At 28.9% G+C, this 19,209-nt stretch overlaps 1 protein-coding gene across 1 annotated transcript in view; it reads right to left on the bottom strand.

Moving 5' to 3' along the window:
* LOC129918216 (uncharacterized) overlaps positions 1-16,440 on the bottom strand; it is a 79,364-nt gene extending 62,924 nt beyond the window's left edge. Inside the window, exon 1 of the mRNA XM_055998618.1 lies at positions 16,020-16,440. The gene's annotated coding sequence lies outside the window, so the exon portion shown is untranslated. The remainder of the gene's footprint in view (positions 1-16,019) is intronic.
* Positions 16,441-19,209: the final 2,769 nt, after the last annotated feature.

The raw sequence follows: 19,209 nt of genomic DNA, 5'->3' as shown, positions 1-19,209 counted from the left end.
GTTGAAAAGGTGTTTCTATAATAATTTTAAAAATATATTTTATATATAAAATTAAATTAAAAATATTATCTCATAAACTTTTAAAAAGCTTTATTATTTTAATCAATAAAGTAACAATAAAAAATTAGTTAAATGTCCAAAAATATATGGAAAAGAAAACCAGCATCGATTAAAATGAGACATAAATATATTTCTTAAAAGAACATCAATCGTCGATAACAATATTAACATTTTTTTTTCCAAAAAACCATGCTCGGAACTTGCTATGACGATTCTTAGTTTCAGAGCATCCAACTGAAACAAATTCCTATTGCATGCAAATTTTTAAACTGACTTTGAAATACAATAAAGTCTCGGTTTCATTCTATAATTGATATTATTTCCATAAGGAAAAAATGTTGCTACTTCCAAAAAAAATCTTCTTTCATATTAATTTTACCTCCTTCTTTTTCACTCAATAAGCTCACTTTTATGTTCATTAAAACATAAAATTGATACTTACTTGTACAAAGATTATTTCATAACAATTTTCGGTTAGTTACATGTTTGTAAAAAAAAATTATCATTTTAAAGAGAAAAAAATAAACATTTGAGAAAAAGTCCTTGTAAAATGGCAAATATGCTGCTGAAGTAAAATTTATTTCGACTACAAGGATCTCTTCCATGCATGAACTCAGTGATGTCTTTATATTCTCTCCTTCTCTCAGTGGCACAACAGCACAAAATTCTTGCATGGTTAAGCACAAAAGTAGAGAAAAAAACTCCATAACCAAAAACCAACTATACACAGACTTTCCATATAACCATTTGCCACCATCAAGACCAACTTATTACGAACCAACCAAACCATCTCCGTACTCAACTTCCAACCTCAAAACCCTTGAAGTTTACATTTAATTTGGTGAAAAATAAACGACAGGAATTTTGTTTTTTTTTTTTGTTTCTTTTTTGTTTTGTTGGTATTTTGTGTCCCCATCCTCCGTGTAACTTTAAAGTGAATTCATTGTCACTTCATAACGAGCTCAAGCACCGAAACTGAGATATATACAAGAGAATAAACTAAAATGAACGTTTTTCGGTGGAAAATGAAAACCCAACAACCATAAAGAAGTAGAAAATGAGTTTCATCTGTTTTGATGTTTTTTTTTTTTGTTCAAGGCGAATGGGTAAAATATAAAAATAGCTAAGAGACTGTGTGACACTTTGGTTGCAAATTTTCAAAAAAAAAAAAAATAATAATATACACAAACTTGAAAGAAAACCAGTAAGCTGAGTTGTTGATTCTTTAGTTCACTTTGTTAAGTAAATAGTTGTTCCTTTCGATGCTTTTTTTGTTTTTAGTTCTTAGTTACTTTCAAAATGAGAGAAATTACTTTCGATAGTTAAGAAGCTTGAAAACGAACGTTTTTTTCACACTTTTGTCTTAAGTTTTAGTAAATTTTAAAATGAAGTAAGTAAATGAAAGAATTCACTTCATCTAATGGATTTTTGATAATTTCATAAAAGTACTCTCGAGTGTTATCCAAAAGAAGAAAAGTTAATAGCAATTAGATTCTTTCAATCGATTAAGTTGACCATTTATTTTTCATTTTGATTTATTAGGTACATTCTATTGGGTAGAACGGTGGCGGGCGGTGAGGCTAGTGCATTGATTCGATTGGCTTAAATAAAATAGATTCGTGGTAGCAGATCGAACTTTAAACGTCAAATCATGCATTATCAAACAAAAAAAAAACTCTCTTTACTTTTGATGAAATAATTTGTTTTTTTAATATCAAAAGCGATACCTACTGGCAACATAGAACCTTTCTTATACCTATTTTATTTTCTGACTTTCTCCCTTACAACTAGCCTAATTTCAATAAACAAAATCTAAACTTATCGAAAAAATAAAATAAAATGTACGACTGAGTCGCACGTACTTCCTCTTATGGTACCTAAAAGTAACTCAAATGTTAAAGCTTTTTATTGAACAAAACAAGGAAAATTTATAATATATTTTATATAAGGAATTTCAAAGTGCAATGCAAAAAAAAAATAAATCTGTTTTTACAATTAATTAAGCACCGTTTTGAATGATTTTTTACACAAAACCATTTCATTTCTTCATTTCTTGTATAAAAATTAGATTTTAGAAAAGTTAAAAAAACAATAAAAACATTTTCTAAAATTAATTTATCATAAAAAAAAAATTATTATGGCATTTTAAAGAAAATATAATTCAACACATAAAAACTTTTTATTTTGATAAGATTTATCAACCTGTTTTCAAAAATTTATTTAAAAAAAAAAAAAACAAAAAAATTGAAAAATTTTTAAAAAATCCGAAAATGTGTTTTTGAAAACTTTGTTAAAATTTTATACATATAACGATTACTCTAACGTTTTTGTATAAAAATTGTGTTTCATAAATCAAAAAACCGTTCTATGGCAGGTTCCGTTAATAACGGCACAAAAAAACATTTTTTTTATTTCATAAGTTGGCTCTTATATGCAAAACTTTTCTATTTCCGTTATATGACAGGTGTTCAGGAGTAATCAGCATTCAACAAAATATATTTAAAAACATTCATTTCATTTAAATCATTAAATTCATTCAAAGGAGAATGGGCAATTTTGTATGGAACTTGGACGTTCCGCGGCCAAGAACGATTTTGTTATTTTTTGATGTAGTTAAGTCTTACATACATTGTGCAGAAGTCTTATCCTTCTAACGTTCTTCGCTTAAGCTGTGCAGAACTTTGGTAAATCTTGTGTCAACTCAACAATATTTTTATAACCAATAGAACTTTATACAGTCAATTTAAAAATATTTTTTTTTTATTCCTAATCAACAGGTACCGTTATTTTTGTTAAAAAAAAATCAATTTGTCTTCTAGGGAATCAGAGAAAATTGTTAACACACAAGTTTTAAGAAAATCGCTCTAGTAGTTTAGGCTGTAGATCGAGGTAGGGGAGAGTGGGGCCAAATGTAACACTTTTTTCTAAAATCGATGGTTCTCCTACAAATTTGAAAGTGGGTCAACCAGACCTTTTTTAAATTAAAGACCCATGTTTTAGCTCCAAGATCCATCATAAAAATTTAGCAAAACATAACGGTAATGTTGAAAAATAAAGCTTCCAAAAAAAAATCGTGTTGTTTCAACTTACCCCACATACGGGGCAAAGTGTAACACATACCGGGGTAGGTTGTACCAAGAACTAAAAATAAGAGAAAAATACCTTTATTTGTTTATATTTATTTATTTTTAATTAATAACAATAAAAACAAACCTCAGTCATGAAATTTTGGTGCAAATTTGTAAAAAGTTTAGCAAATCCAAGATTTCCAGAGAAAATTTGACAGTAGTCTTAAATAAAAGTTATTCGAATTCATAAATTGTTATATTTGCTATAAGCTTTATGAATTCAAGTGGTGGTTCAAAAATGTGTTTCCAATTTCAAAATAAATACAAATTCAACTACAAGCATTCATATTCAGGGTTGTAAATTATATTAGGTAAACAATTTTTCAGTATAGGTAGGTTTTTACATGGTACAACTTGCCCCGGAAAAATGTTACAACTAGCCCCAGCATGAAATTTGGCACATAAAATCAATTTAAAAAAAAAAGCGAAACTGATATAGACATAACATATACACGCAATTTGAGCCAAAACACAGTTGCATATAACAAAAAAACACTTAGCACTCTATCTTTTTCGGGTAAAGAGGTAGACCAAAAATAAAATTAAAAAAAAAGTTACAAACATGCATTTTTTAGGCACTACTAGTGTAACTTCTCACCCTGTCGTCTAATCTTCATCTGAAGAAAATGTGCCGGTAGATATGCAAAAATTGAGCATTTTTCTCCTTTACGCGTTTCTTAATATTGAAAGGAACATCGTTTTTTTTAGCTGTTAATTCTTACCCCTGTTACATTTAGCCCCACTCTCCCCTACATATATACAGACAGACAAACAGACAGAATTGCCGGACCCACTTTTTTTTAATGGTTGTTACCATATCACAAAAATGGAAAGGCTTTTCTCATAAGAGAATTAACCAATTTTATATTTAAACAGAAAATCAAAATTTTTCAAATTTATCAATAGGTACATATGTATCGTCGCCGTAAAGCAAAATTGTTCTAAGTCAAAAAAAGTAAATTTTACGGGGCACGATTTTAAGTTTCAAATTGTTTTAAAGTGACAATTTTCTACTCGTTTGCCATTCAAGTTATGTTTTTTTATAAAGTTTGTTCTTTTCTCTTGAATAAAATCTACAAGTTTACCTCATTATGAGGTGCATACTATTTTTAAATATTTTTTAAAACTAAAAACCCAAAATTGGAGATAGAACAATTCCTATACAAGTACATTTCTTCCTTAAATAAAAAGTGGACTTAGAACAAAATATGATAAGACTTAGAACAATCAAGAATACTCAGGCTCATTTTCAATAGGCTACTTCCCTGTATTTATTGTTCTATGTCCTATTAAATTATATTATTTGCGGAATGAAATTTTTTTGACAAAAACGGTTTTCAAATTCGGAAGCACCCTAAAATTATTCAAACTGCCCCGAGCCGTGGTTTAAACGTCTGGCACTAATTTATTTTTTATCAATGGGTAGTGGTGATTTTTTAAAAGGTACCACCAGACGCATATACATCTTGCAAAAAATAATTTTCTGACTTTTGTATGAAAATCGCTATTTCGGGACTCTTCAAGAACGTCTGGCAAGGGTAATGCCGCGAATAAAACGTCTGGGACCGAACTTTTTGCAATCAAGGTATCGCCCTTTATCGGCTCTATATGAATTTAAGTGGTTTTATACTCGACACAAAAATCTGAAAAAATGCATTTTTCAACTCCTCATAAACCATAGGTAGAATGCCGTGAAATAAACCTGCCAGACTTTCGAATTCTTCATCAGGACGCTATTACCTACACATACATATGACCCATTTTCGGTTATCCAAAAACTCCCAAAACCTGCTCTGGGCTCTCGGTCTATAAGTTTCATAAGAAAATTATAAACAAAATAGATCGTTCTTCAAGAAAACCTTGACATAATTTACCCATTACCCATTTCATTATCGACAACAAAAGATTGTTAAAACCAACATCCTTCTTTGCCACCTACACTTCATATGTTTTCAACTAAAATTCTCTTTAATCACAAAATTTACATGAAACCTTAAATGCAACTTGTAAGAACTTCCTTAAGTAAATTCTTGTAAATAAAGTGAGAGAAACTTGACATCGCAAGTATTGTATTGAAATAAAGTCTTGTGGTGGTTCTTTTGTATGTGTAGGAGCCTGTCAAGGAGGTGCATCTTTAACATACATATCCTAGAGAAAAGAGGATAAAGTTGTCAACACGTTAAGCTTGTTGTGTGATGTTTCCTTATGTTGTTGGCATATAACAAAAACAACTAACTAAGATGTAAGATGGAATTGTATGTGATTTAGTTACAATGCGAAACTTGAAACAAATCTACTTCCTTAAAGAATATGTTTTCAAGGGGTGGGTTTGGTTGCTATTGTTACCTAAAGACTCTTGTGTCTTGTTGCTTTTGATTCTAAGTTATATTTAATTGGATTAAATGGAAAAGCGAGTTATACCACAAGCTGATGAACAGAAAATAACTAAAAGTTTTAGGTAGTTCAAAAACAAAACTTGAAAAGGATTTTAATTTTTAGTTGCGGAAAAAGTTGGCTTCTGATGTTCCTAGAAATACTTCAAGATTTTTAATCCTCTGACAAAAAAAAATCAAAAAAAGTTTCAGGTTTAAAGGTGTACGCATTCATGCAATTAAAAAGAAAAACCCTAATCACCTAGATATCCTACAAGATAAATCAATTAACAATTCAATCTTCCTTTATCCTGAAATCCTCTTCGGTTTCGTTATTCTGTATAAAAAATCATTTTTTTTAGAATTTCCAAGAGAAGAGAGATTTTCCACATGCACCGAAATAATTAAATAAAATCTAGAAAACGAGCACCACTTGTCAATACCATCATCACCATCTACTATCATAATCACAACACTAGCGCCACCTCCACCACAGCCACTCGAACAATTTTACAAATTCAAATAAAATCCACATCATGCTGTGCACCTTAAAATTGTCACTATTCAGCTATTCAGCTAAGGTCGCTAGCTATTCCAGGTGACTGAATTCTATTACCTTTCAGCGAGCATATCCACCTCTAAAAATCCTTGTTATTCAAATCGTTGTAGATGTATGTGTGTCGAAAAAAAAGGGACGACAGGTTAGAAAAAAAAAAAAAAAATGAGAATAAAACTTGACATTTCCAGGAATCTGTGTTCATCATTTAGATTCTGCAATGAAGGTTTGCTACTTCATGTAGCATGGCGGCACTCACTGCTGCCAGCCGTGTCGCTTTTTCGAATTGAATTCTGGTAATCTGTTTAGTTATTTTTTTATTTTTTTTTGTCTGTGGATTTTTCTGTGCTCTGGTTTATATCTTTGAAACAGAATTAAATTCACTAATCTGAAGTTGATAGGAATTTTCATTTTCGAAATAAAGGACATTCTTTTTTTTTTGTTTTGTTGAACATTCAAACTGGAACGAGAGGATATTTGAGTTGAGTAACTTTTTAATTGAAACAAACAATTTGAAGGGCAAAACAAATAAACTATGTATTTTGAAATATACAGTACAAAGTAAAATAAATACAATTTTGGACCAAAAAGGATAAAAAAATTTAAAAAAAATGTATACAATGAGGGATTGTTAGCAAAAATGTATTTGTTGATACTTCAAATATTTTCTATTTTTTTTTTTAATTCATCAAATGATGAGGATAATGGAACTATGAGTATTTGGTTTACACAAATTGAAAAAAAAAAAATCGGTATTAAAATTGATCCCTCTGGCACCCCGATTGCATCTCTTCTTGTATAATAAAAGCTGTTTTCGGCTATAGTTTTTTTTTTTTTTTAAACTGATTGCATTTGAGTGAGCAAGTTTGCCTTTACAATACCCGTTTTTTATGAGTATAGATAAACGGAAATTGGTTTAAAATAATACTGCAAGTACACATAGATGGTCCAAATTGACGTGACAACGTCTTATAAATCGATGAACCATGGCAGCCACCACAAAAAAGTGACGCCATTTTCTAACGTTACACTCTCTCACTTTCGCAGTGCGGCAAAAAATTTCAATTCAAAATTAAAAATAAACTATTAGAGATACAAAAATCTTCTATAGCTTATTTGAAAGATAATAACCTAAAGCTTTATCCAAATGAATTTAATAGGGTAAACAGGGGTAAAACGGAAAGATGAAATTTGGGGTAAAATCTACACGCGAAGTCGTAGAAAATTGATTTTTTTGCTATAGATAGATGAGGTTAATTTAAGAATAACTGCATTTAAAAAAAAATTCTAAAAAATTTTGAAACTAAGCTATAACGTTTTGTTTGAACGTTGTACACGTGTTTGGGCTATGACAAAATGATGATTTTGAATAAAGCAAAATTTTTTTTGACAATTCTAAAGATGCCAGGTGAAAGATGAGGGAAAAAAAATTAGGCATCTGATACGGATTTTTTTCCAAAACTCTACGTTTCGAAATATGAATTTTTCAAAAACACCTTGTTTTTTTAGGGGTATTTTTGGGTAATTTTTGATTTGAAAGATGAGGGAAAAAAAATTAGGCATCTGATACGGATTTTTTTCCAACACTCTGCGTTTCGAAATATGAATTTTTGGAAAACACCTTGTTTTTTAGGGGTATTTTTGGGTAATTTTTGATTTGAAAGATGAGGGAAAAAAAATTAGGCATCTGATACGGATTTTTTTCCAACACTCTGCGTTTCGATTTATGAATTTTTGAAAAACACCTTGTTTTTTTTAGGGGTATTTTTGGGTAATTTTTGATTTTTAGTTTTTTTTTTTTGGAGCGTTCAAAAAATCTCAAACTTATAGGACGTGTAGGTTTTGGCCTTATTCATAGATGTGCAAAAAAATTGGAATCGTTTAGTTGGTTTTGACTGAAAAACGGAAGAAACAAGTTTTTAAAAAACACGTTTTTTTTACCGATTTTCATGGTTTTTTATTTTTATCTTTTTTTCTTTAATAGAAACAGGAATAAAATGAAGTAATGATAGATCATGACTACGACTATATGTGTGCGAAGTTTCAATCATTTTCGTAAACACAATTTTGAGATAACGGTAAAATAAAATTTTAGAATTTAACAGGTTATAACTTTCGACCAAGAGCAGATAGAAATTTTATTAAACTTTTATGAGCATCCTGATAAAATTACCTTTCATTTGGTGTCACACATAACGGTAGACTAAGTACAAGCTACACAATGTTAAATCAAGAAACTTGCGAAAAACCTCAAAACACCAGTGGAGATCGGTTGTCCCCCGAAAAGCCACCAGTGTGGAAAGTACAGTAATCTCAGTCTGGAAATTCGACATGGTTGACCTTAAAAAATTCTAACTGCTCTTGTAGGCATCTTTGAAATGAGATTGATATGTCATATGAAAGGTGAAACAATAAGCTTTCACGTGGTATACAATTTTTTTTATAGGTTGTCAAACAAAAAAATTGATTCCATAGCCTGAGAACATAAAAATAAATGTTTTTTTTTTAATGAAATTTTATCGAGTTCAAAAAATTCTAGCTCTTTTTGTAGATGTCTCATAGACCTGATCGATATATATATATATATTTTGAGCTAAGACAATAAGCTTTCAGATGGTATAAAATTTTGTATAGGTTGTTATGGAAAAAAAATGGAATTAATGACGTGAGAAGATAAAAAATCTGTTTTTTTTTGCTTTTTTTGATGAAAATGATTGTTTTCAATAAATTATTTTTATACTTTTTGCGCATTGTAAAAATTTAAAAATGGTTTTATTCTTAAAAAGAAATACTTGGCTTTTAAATTGCATAATTTTTTTTGTAAGCTTTTAAAATAAAAAAATTAATATAATGAGAAAATAAAAAAGGTATAATTTTTTAGCTTTTTCTTCTAAATTATGATTGTTTGAAAAAAAGTAAACGCTTCAATTGACTCATTTTAAACAAAAGCACACAACCTGTTTTCTGACGACGTTATCACGTAAAATCAGCGTCCGTAAACCGGCTTTACAGACAACCTCTTTTTGACTAAATTTTAAAAGCGGATTAAGCTATGATGAAATCTTCTTTAAGACAACTCAAATTGTGTTTTTAAAGGAAAGTGGAAAGTTTTAATGCATTTGTTATTAGATCCAATTTTGAAGAGTTCGTAGATTTTAAAATTTGATTTGGTAAAAAAAATCCTTAAACAGCAGACTTTCCAAAAAAAGTGAATTTATTGATATACACTTAAAAAATCTCCAAACAAAAGACTTGGTTATATGAAGTGGTAAATTAAAAAAAAATTATTTTAAAATTGGCTTAACCTAATTAAAGTCATAAAACATGACAAGTTTATCTACACATGCAAATTATGTATGTATAAATATTTATTGATCATTTCCACTTAAAAAAAAATAATAAAACAAAAACCCATCAATTGCAACTATTAAAAAATATAATCTCCTGTCAAAATGCCAGGATATGCATTCTGAATAAATGCGGCTACACAAAATTCCAACAAAAACAAAACAAATATTTAATTTGATGATTATTTTAAGTATACATAAGTCCTATGAACATTAATCCCTCCAAACAAAAACCATAAATAATAAAAAGCATTCGCTTGAGTTGAAAATGTTTATCCTTAAAAAAATCCACAAAATAAAAAAAAATTGGTTTTACACGCAAATAATGATAATAATTCATGTTCAAAGTTGAAATACAATTTTGAAGTGTCATCTCTCGATTAAAATATTTTTACAAGTTTTTTTTTTTGTTTGAAATATTTATTTTTTTTTTACTGTCATTTAAAATCCCTCGTTAAACTTCCATCAAAAGTTTATAGCTTTCATTTAAAATTTAACAACCACGCAATTTTACTTTTATGTCATTAAATAAATTTGTATTTATTGAGGTCGAACGTGTGCAACTACAAAGTAAAAAAAAAAAATACAAAAACACGCACATTTAATCGTATACATCACAGTTACATAATTTTGCAATGAATTTACCTATATCCTTAAATTTGGTAAAATAGTTTAAAAAGGTGTAAAATGTGAAACCACAATCAAAAGATTGATTGAATTATATTTTTCACTTTTCATATTAAATTTAAATTTTAAAGTAAAAAAAATGTAAAGTTTATTTTTATGGATTTGAAAAAAAAAAAAAGGATTTTTTCGTCCTTGTGATTCATATACCTATCCCCACCCTAGTTATAGAAAAATAACAACCCTTTCTAGTCTTTTTTTCCCAGATAAACCTAACGATTATCGCTAAAGGCAAAGCCAAACATGAATAAATCAGGAGAATAAATTCCGAATAAAGGACATCTTTCTCCTCCTCTGTCTGTCTTAAAGGCACAAAGTTGAATGTGATTTTTTTTAAACATTTCCGTATACAAAAATGGGGTTTTTTAGCCTAAAGGCTTACATTTGTATATTATCTAGTCATCGGTATAGATAAATTTTCATCCATAGGCATTTCTATTCTATTCCGAGAATTTCAAGTGAACATAAGTAGATCCTTCCGCTGCTTAATGACCCAATTAAGGACGAACTTGTATCGCAGCAGGGCTAAAGACAACTTTGAATATAAATTTCAATCTTTTAAAAAAGAACAATCAATAAAGATATTGAATTTCAATTCTTTTCGATTTTTTTTTCCAGGATGTTTGTATTATTTTTTTTTTCAAAAGGAAATAAGATCCTTAGCAGCACATTCGCGAATCACGTCATCGTGTCGTCTTTCTTTTTTGTTTTCTGGGTTGACTTGACACCTTTTATCTTGTCACGTGAAAATGGTTTTCACACACTGCACGTCCTTGTTTTGTGTGTGTGTGTCCTGAATTCTGACTGTGTTAAGTGGGTGTGTTTGGAAGTAGAAAAGGAGACGACGAAAATAAATGCAAAATGAATACAAAAAAAAAAAAAAAAACAGAAAAAACGCCGCCGGAAGAAAATTAACAATGCATAGTCTCAGTCTCAGGGCAAAGGTGATGGGGTGGAACAAAAAGTTTCTCAAGTGTCACAAGGCATGACGCGAGACAATAAGTACAGAAGAAGAAAGAAAGCACCAAGAGAAAGTTTTTTTTTTTTTCATTTCTTTAAACAAAATGTCGGTATCTGGAGAGTGTTTTTCCGGATATTTGAGAAATTTCCGCTACATTGTTCTTTTGTCTTTGAAGTTCAAGGTAAGACTCTGTGTTGCGATCTTTTTAAAATTGAATAAGTTTATGATTTCTTCAAGTAGATATAGAGGACTAGGACATAATGTGGCTTAAGGAGGAAAGATGGGAATCAGTCTTTTTTAACAATAGTACGTAAAGTAAAAGAAACTTTTTATAAAAACTTTTAGTTAGTAAGTTGTAAGGGATGAAAATCTGTTGGAACGTATCTTGATACCTACTCAAAAGACAAATAATGCGGATGAAAGCTTCAAAAGGATTTATGGGAAATTTTTAAGTGAAGACTCTGGCATTCTGAAAGTTAAAATTTAAATTTAAGAAAAAAATAATAATCAAGGGGCACGGTAGTGCCCAGCCAAGTTCTCTAGCAACTTTGGCACTACACCCTTATTTACAGGAAACAACTCAGGCCATTTTCGACCCCACTCTAACTTCCACACCAAAGACGCCAGAATATTCAAACTCACTACATTTGTTGAGCTGGCCGAACCCAAATTCCTCACAAAATTTCAGCTTCCTACGATGAGTAGTTTCTGAGATATAGGACTTCAAAAATCGCGAAAACCGTAACTGACTCACTGACTCACTGACAGATCATCAAAATTATGGAGAACTTCCCGCTATCGTAGAAACTTGAAATTTTACATGGTGATAGGACTTGCGGTGTAAACAAAGGAAAAAATTGAAAATTTGAGATTTTCAATTCAGGGGGCGTGGTAACCGCCCATTTTCGCCGAATTTTCATCAATTATTATAGAGCACTTCTGATTATCGTAGAATCTTGAAATTTGGTAGAATGGTAAAGCTTGTAAGTTATACCAAATAAAAAATTTTAAATTTGAGAATTTTGGATAGGGGGCGTGGCAACCGCCCATTTCTGCTGAATTTTTATCAAATATTATAGAGCATTTCTAACTGTCGTAAAACCTTAAAAGTTGGTAGAATGGTAGACCTGGTAGTTTAAACAAAAAAAAAATTAAAATTTGAGAATTTTAGAATTTAAGACAAGGATCGTGGTAACCGCCCATTTTCTCTGAGTGTTCATCAATTATAGAGATTTTAAGTTCTATAGCTATACCTTGCAAAAAGTAGTGAAATCACAACAAAAACATTACTGTTAAAGAAAAAGCCAAATTCTCCTATGTTGAAGTTATGCTGGGACAAAAAGTACTGAAATGTAAAAGTGTACCAAGTTCTAAAGCTTGGCTTTAAATTTGTATACATAAAATGTTGATTGTGCTCTTGACAATTTTTCTTAAAATTACCGATTTTTAAAGCTAATTGAAAAATTGCCAAGCAAACAATAAACATTTTATTTATACAAATTTAAAGCCAAGCTTTAGAACTTGGTACACTTTTACATTTCAGTACTTTTTGTCCCAGCATAACTTCAACATAGGAGAATTTGGCTCTTTCTTTAACAGTAATGTTTTTGTTGTGATAATATTCTTCTTAGTCAATAGAGAACAAAGATTCTTTTTGGAGGTGTCTTATACCTCTTTCCCAAAACCCGAAATTATTTTAAGCTCTAAAGTTTTTCATTGAGTGTTTTCATTTGGTAAACAAGATAATGGTTTTTATTACTTAATTTCCTTGGTGAAGGTGAAGGTGCTGATGATTTCAACTTTTCCAAATAATATAAATCATACACTAGTAAAGTATTGAAATTCATACCTCGATTAAAGTTTGTATAAACCTTCTATTATGTTGTTTCCAGAATATTGCTTTTCAATTTTTGTTCAATAAAAGGTAAGAATTTCCATTATATTGTACCTAAGGGATATAATGACACAGTTACCTAATTAGTGTACTCTATTCATTATTCAATAAATAAAGTATTTTATAGCATCAAGAAATAACATTTTTTAACCTATTTTACAACATCAAAAACTATTAAAATTAGATGTAACGGGTGTGACGTTAGAAAAACGAAGAAGCCATATTGTACATTTTTTTAATGAAAAGGCGTAAATATCGCTTTTAGTATGAAAGGAGATTTAATAACGTTTACAGTAACCAAGCATTTTAAAAATTAAACGGGTGTGACATATTTTTGTAACGGGTGTGACACTTTAAAAAAATTTATTTTAAAGAAAAAATCAATAGTTTCAAATTTAAAATATTAAAGCCCTATTTACACAATAATTAATTTTTGTAGGATCAGAATAATTGACTCGAGTTTTTTTTTTTTTGAGCAAATTAATTCAATTTTGTATAAAAATGCGTGTCCACCGCCAATATAGTTTATTTTATGGTTTTGAAAATAATGTTTGCTTTGGAAACTTTCTCAATGTTACTTTTTCCCATCTTTTACTAAAAAAATCTCATTTTTAAAATTTTTAGATTGAGGTAGGTATATAAAACTAAAATGCACGACTGGATCGCATGTACTTGCTCTTGTGGTTCAAAGTATATACATCGCAAATAGTTATTGTAATCAAAGATTTTGGTTAAGTTTTGAAAAAAAAAAAAATATAATAATAAATCAAAGCTAAACAAATTCAATTAAATTTTTTTTTCTGAAAAACTTATTTTATATATAAATTTTTTGTTTAAATTTTACACTTCAAATGATAAGAAATATCTGTCTGTAAATTTTGAATAAAATTGGCTAAGTCTTTGATGAAATATACGCTGCCTATAATCTCGTAAAGGCCCTAAGTTCAAAATTTTCGATTTTGATTTGTTTGCATATTTGGAGTTAGGGCATTGTCTCAGACTTATTCTCATTTATTTTTTTAGCCTAGGTCTCTAAACAAGTCAGAAAATTCTTTCATTTTTATATACAAATTGCGAAATTTGATTTTGTGTTTTCCTCTATAACTCCGAAGTATGAAAAATGTAGTTAGGCAGTACGATCTTAACTAAAAAATATATGTATCAAATTTTGCAAAAACGGCAACGCCATATTTTCGTTCTCGAATTTTTTTAGAAAAACTATAAGTGCAGTTTTATTAGAATTACTAAGACTATTACGTACACCAAATTTAATCGAAATCGTTATAGCCGTTTTCGAGAAAATTGCAATACATCGAAAACGTTATATGGGAGAGATACATATGCGTTAAAAAGGACATATTAAAAAAATAAAACAAAAAACGGGTCTAAATAATTACGTAAAAATTATCTCTACTAAGTTTCAAGCAAATTCATCCATCTGTTTAGGCCCTAACTCAATTTACAAATGGACGCACTGAACGACGACGCACGCCGACGGACTGCATGACGAAAACCACTTTTTTTATCTTCTTCATCATAGTAATGTTGGTTTTAATTAAAACGAAACCAATACTTGCCCTATATAGAACAAGTAAAGATAACTAAACTTCGACAGAATTTTTAACCGTGTGTAAATATCTCAGGAACCAGACCTTATAAAAAACTTTTGGTTTTCTTTTTCTCGCCCTTAGATTTTTTCAAAAATCTGAATAATAAATAAACTTGTATTTTTTACAATAATTCTTAAGCCTGTTCAAAGCAAACTCATAACCAGTAAACTTAATAAATTAATTTTCTAAAATTAGCGCGAAAAAAAGTAACTTTCTAATTCGCTTGTTTTCGAAAATTACTTCATTGAGTTTTAATAACGAAATCTAGAATCATAAAATTTTATAAAAAAAAAACCAGCAATTAAAATGACACTTCTTACCACAAGAAACTTAAACCCTTGCATTTTACTCTTAGTAATTTACTAAGAAAGAAATCACTTAGAAAGCCATAAAAATTGGAATTATAAAAAAAAATATAAAAAAAATTAACGAAATTAATTTCAATAAAAGCTTTAAAATCATCTTCTCAAGCCATACGCAACAGATGTTCTCATAAATTCCATAAACTCATTCTTCGGGTCACTCACATTCCATCTGAACTGAACCAAATCTCTTGCGTACAAAAGTCACATTGTTCGATATAGAATTTTCTTAGAATCTCAAGAATGTCCTTCCCGTAAAAAGACTTTCAACAATTTTTGTTATTCCAAGAAAGAAATTCTTAGTATTTCGTATATACACACATTTTCCGAAAGAAATAAAATGTTTTCAATGTAACCTTAAGGAAAAAAAAAAGCAAAGGACGACATAAACTATTGTCAACCACCTGTTTTCAAATTTATTTCATCAAATTGAAGTGCAAACCTTCAATTCAACTCAATTTTTCAATTTATAAAATTGAAATTGATTTTATAAAAAATAAAATGATGATTCAGATAAAATGACATTCAAAGATTAAATTTTTATTTAAAAATTTATTAAAATAAATAAAAAATTCATTTTTATCTTGAATTACTTTTTACCCACAACTCATCGGAAATATGTATTTAATGGCAAAAAAAAATATTATTTTATTATGCATTCGAAGAGGAATAGCTTAAGTGTGATATAATTCCTTTTTTTCTGCGTAAAAATTCAGGATAGTAAAAATATAATTCATCCTTGTATCCATGCATGATTGCACAGAATGAGGGAGTGACAGAAAACAATATGGCTTGCTTGCAATCGACAAAAATATAAGCAACAAACAGGAAAATAATATATAACATTGAAATCGGATATATCCTTAATGGATATTAAATCGTAATAAGCATTCCAACGTGTCCTTGATATTTTTTATATTTCTTTTTTTTTACAAACGATTAAACAAGGTCTGGTTTGTTTTACTCCTTCTGACTGAAAGTTGGTCGATGCTCATAAAATTAAATACAAAACTGTGGTAGTGGAAAATTATATGAAATGACTTACCGGATTATAAGTATCCTTTTTTGTCCCAAGCAGCGATAATACGGTCTTCCAATAAGCCGCTAGGCAAAACAAAAAGGGGAAAAGGTATCTGCTTTCGTAAATTGAATTATATAAATGTTATGTGGTAAGATAAGAAATCTACTTCTTAAAAAGATTTTCACAACAAAAAAGGACGTTATTCTTTGAATAATTTATTTTCTTTCTTTCTTTTGGATTCGAATTCCTTATGATTCTTGATCTTGAATGAGGAGAATAGACTTGCTGATAAATTATCTGCACACTTCTGACACTCTGTATAACTCACGAGAAAATCCCTACGAGAAGGATTTGTTTTTTTTTTTTTTTGCTTTCTAAGATATTTTGTATTCACTTTATATTTAACCGATGGGGACACTCGGGCGTATACGTGTTATTTTAGCAAAAGCGAAGAAACAACTGATTTCTTTTAGTTTCTTGAATGATGTTAAAATACATTTTGTGAGATATACTTTGTTATGAAAAAAAGCTTTTCAATTGGTATAAAATTTGAAGAGAGTCCTTTTGCGCAGGTCCTTGATTTTTCGGTGAATTTGATAAAGGAGAGAATCAAAACAAAGTAAACATGTGATTTTTTAGAACTATTCACGTGTTTTTTTTTGTATTCAATATGGAATAATTACAACAACGAAAAAAATGTAAACAAATTCTATGTCCTTTTTGAATGTTCAAAACGATTTTACTATAATGTATTTTTAATTACAATTTTTGCTCTTTTTGGTCACATTATGATAGATTCCTTTTTTGTAAGGTTGACATTAATATAAACCTCAAACATTTAATCAGATGATTATGTCAGTTGACTTGTATATCTATATTCTGTTAGACCTATGAATCATTTTTTTATTGAAAATCTATTGCATGGTTGTTTGATTGAAGGATGGGGCAAAATGATAAGAGGATATCCTTGATTTATAAAAATAACACCCTTAAACAAGAAGGATTTTGTTTTTTTTTTTTTTTTTTTTTTTTTTTTTTTTTGATAGCAATACCTATTTTTTTTTGGGTTTTACTTTATAGCTTGATTGAACTTCCGCAATTTGTTTTTTTTTTGTCCCCCTTTTTTTTTGCTTTGTTTGCTTTAAAAGAAATCCTTTTGACAAAAAAAATTGTGGGATGGGAGGAAAATTTTGTTTTTTAATTATTTTTATAATGATAACGAAGGAAGTTTTTTTTTAAGTAAATGGATAGCTCCGTTTTTTGTTTGAACTTTATTTTAAATTTTAATGATTTCATGAAAAGAAGCCGATTTTTATTTTTTTTTAATATTATCCATTTTATTGAAAGTTTAATTTTTCATAAAGTGCAGAGTGAAAGTGCAGCTATAGATCGTATTTTTTTTTTTTTTATTTTTATTTACAATTTTACGACAGCTGGCGGAAAAAGTCATATTAATAATGAAGTGTTGAAATCTTTTTTAATTAACTTTTGTTTAAGTTTAACGTTATAAATTCTTGTGGCTGTAGTCAGATTGGTTTTCAGCAGCAGTGAACAACAATACTTCTCCTAGGCTTTCACTGCTTTTGAAGTCATTTAATATGATTATTTATAAATTTGATAACCACATTTCGTTTTAACAGTCTAAGAGTTTAGAGACCACTGCAAATTTTGAGAGTGAAGGTTTAAATAAAATGCTAGTTTGCAGTTTTTTAGAATTTAAGACATTTTTTTTTTTGCGAATAAATACTAATTAATTTTTTTCAAAATGTCTCCACTGGCCTGACTTAAGTGGAACTTTTAAAAATTATCTGCAAGTGCTACAAAAACTGATTTTCTCGTAACAATAGTAAGCATTTATTGTTTATTGTTAAAAGGTGTTTATTTATAAGGTGCATTTTTTGTGTTTTTTTATTTGAAGAGTTTTTTTTTTAATATAAAGGTATTGACTTTATTTAAAGCATATTATTTTTCAATCAAGCTATTTTCTTTTTTTAATTTTTATCATATAAATTGAGGGTTCAAAGTGTTATTTTCACGAATAAAAAAGAAAAATTAACATAAAAAAGTAGCATTTGGTACCTTAAAATTAAGTACCTACTACAATTTTCGCGGTAGGTATATTTTCTTATCAGGCAAAAAAATAAAAAGTTCCATTAACTTCTGCCATTTTGTTATATGATTTGTTTTCTGCATGGGTTAGTGGGTTAAAAATACTTTACATACTTAATGGTCCAAATTTTTGAACTTATGCAATAGTCAACTAAGGTGAACTGGTGTAATTGTTTAGTCAGCAATAAATTTGTTTGCGTCCCAACTGCAGGTCACTGTGGCGTATGTGTAACTTTTTTATATTGAAATATGTTATTGGTTTATTATACAAATTGTAAAAATTGTAAAATAAGGTAGGAAATTTTTGTATTTATTAATTACACTTATTTTGAACCTTTTTCATTAAAAAAAAAAAAAAACAAATAGTTTTGGTCACCTTTTTTGATCATCGCTAAAATGATAATAGTTTAATTAGGCGATATGTAAATTATAAAAAATTGACTAAAAGTCTACACATTTCAGATAGACAACAAATATAAAGATGCTTTTCAGCACAAGGCCAAACACGAAAAATTCAGGCGTGCACTTTATTTTGTTTAAATTTTTCAGACTTTGAAATATGACAGAGTTGGGAAGCCATAATTTTTTATATAAACTAGTATAGAACAAAATTTCAAATTGTTTACAAATATTTTTACAATTTCTTACGCCAAAAGAGACAGGCAAAAAGAACTATAAATCTAAATTCTTTTTATTTTTTTTTGTTTTGTTTTATATGAAATTAATACTGTCACTTCCACACAATTATGTGGGCATTCATATATGTAACTATAATTCTTAAATTAACGAGATTTTCTAGTACCTTGTGTCCTTTTCAAGAGGCCATTTATTTTAATCTTAGCAAAGTACTCTATTTTTAGGGTCATTAACTCAGGTTGGCTAAATTGTCTTACAGGCACAAAAACATTTTCCACCAAAACACAAACACAAACATATGCTCCGTTCATGTACTCACACACATTTATCATCTATTACACTAATACAAACAACTTTTCTAATTAATGACAAGAACTAACAACATTTTTTTATTTCTTTGGGGTGAATATATCAAAAAGTACAGTCAAACCTGAGTATGTTAACCATATGAGAAAATTCTTAATTTTTT

The sequence above is a fragment of the Episyrphus balteatus genome, chromosome 4 (assembly GCF_945859705.1).
Source record: "Episyrphus balteatus chromosome 4, idEpiBalt1.1, whole genome shotgun sequence".
In the NCBI taxonomy this organism is placed as follows: Eukaryota; Metazoa; Arthropoda; class Insecta; order Diptera; family Syrphidae; genus Episyrphus; species Episyrphus balteatus.
The sequence above is the reverse complement of the archived record's forward strand: the minus strand, read 5'-3'. Positions and strand labels throughout refer to the sequence as shown.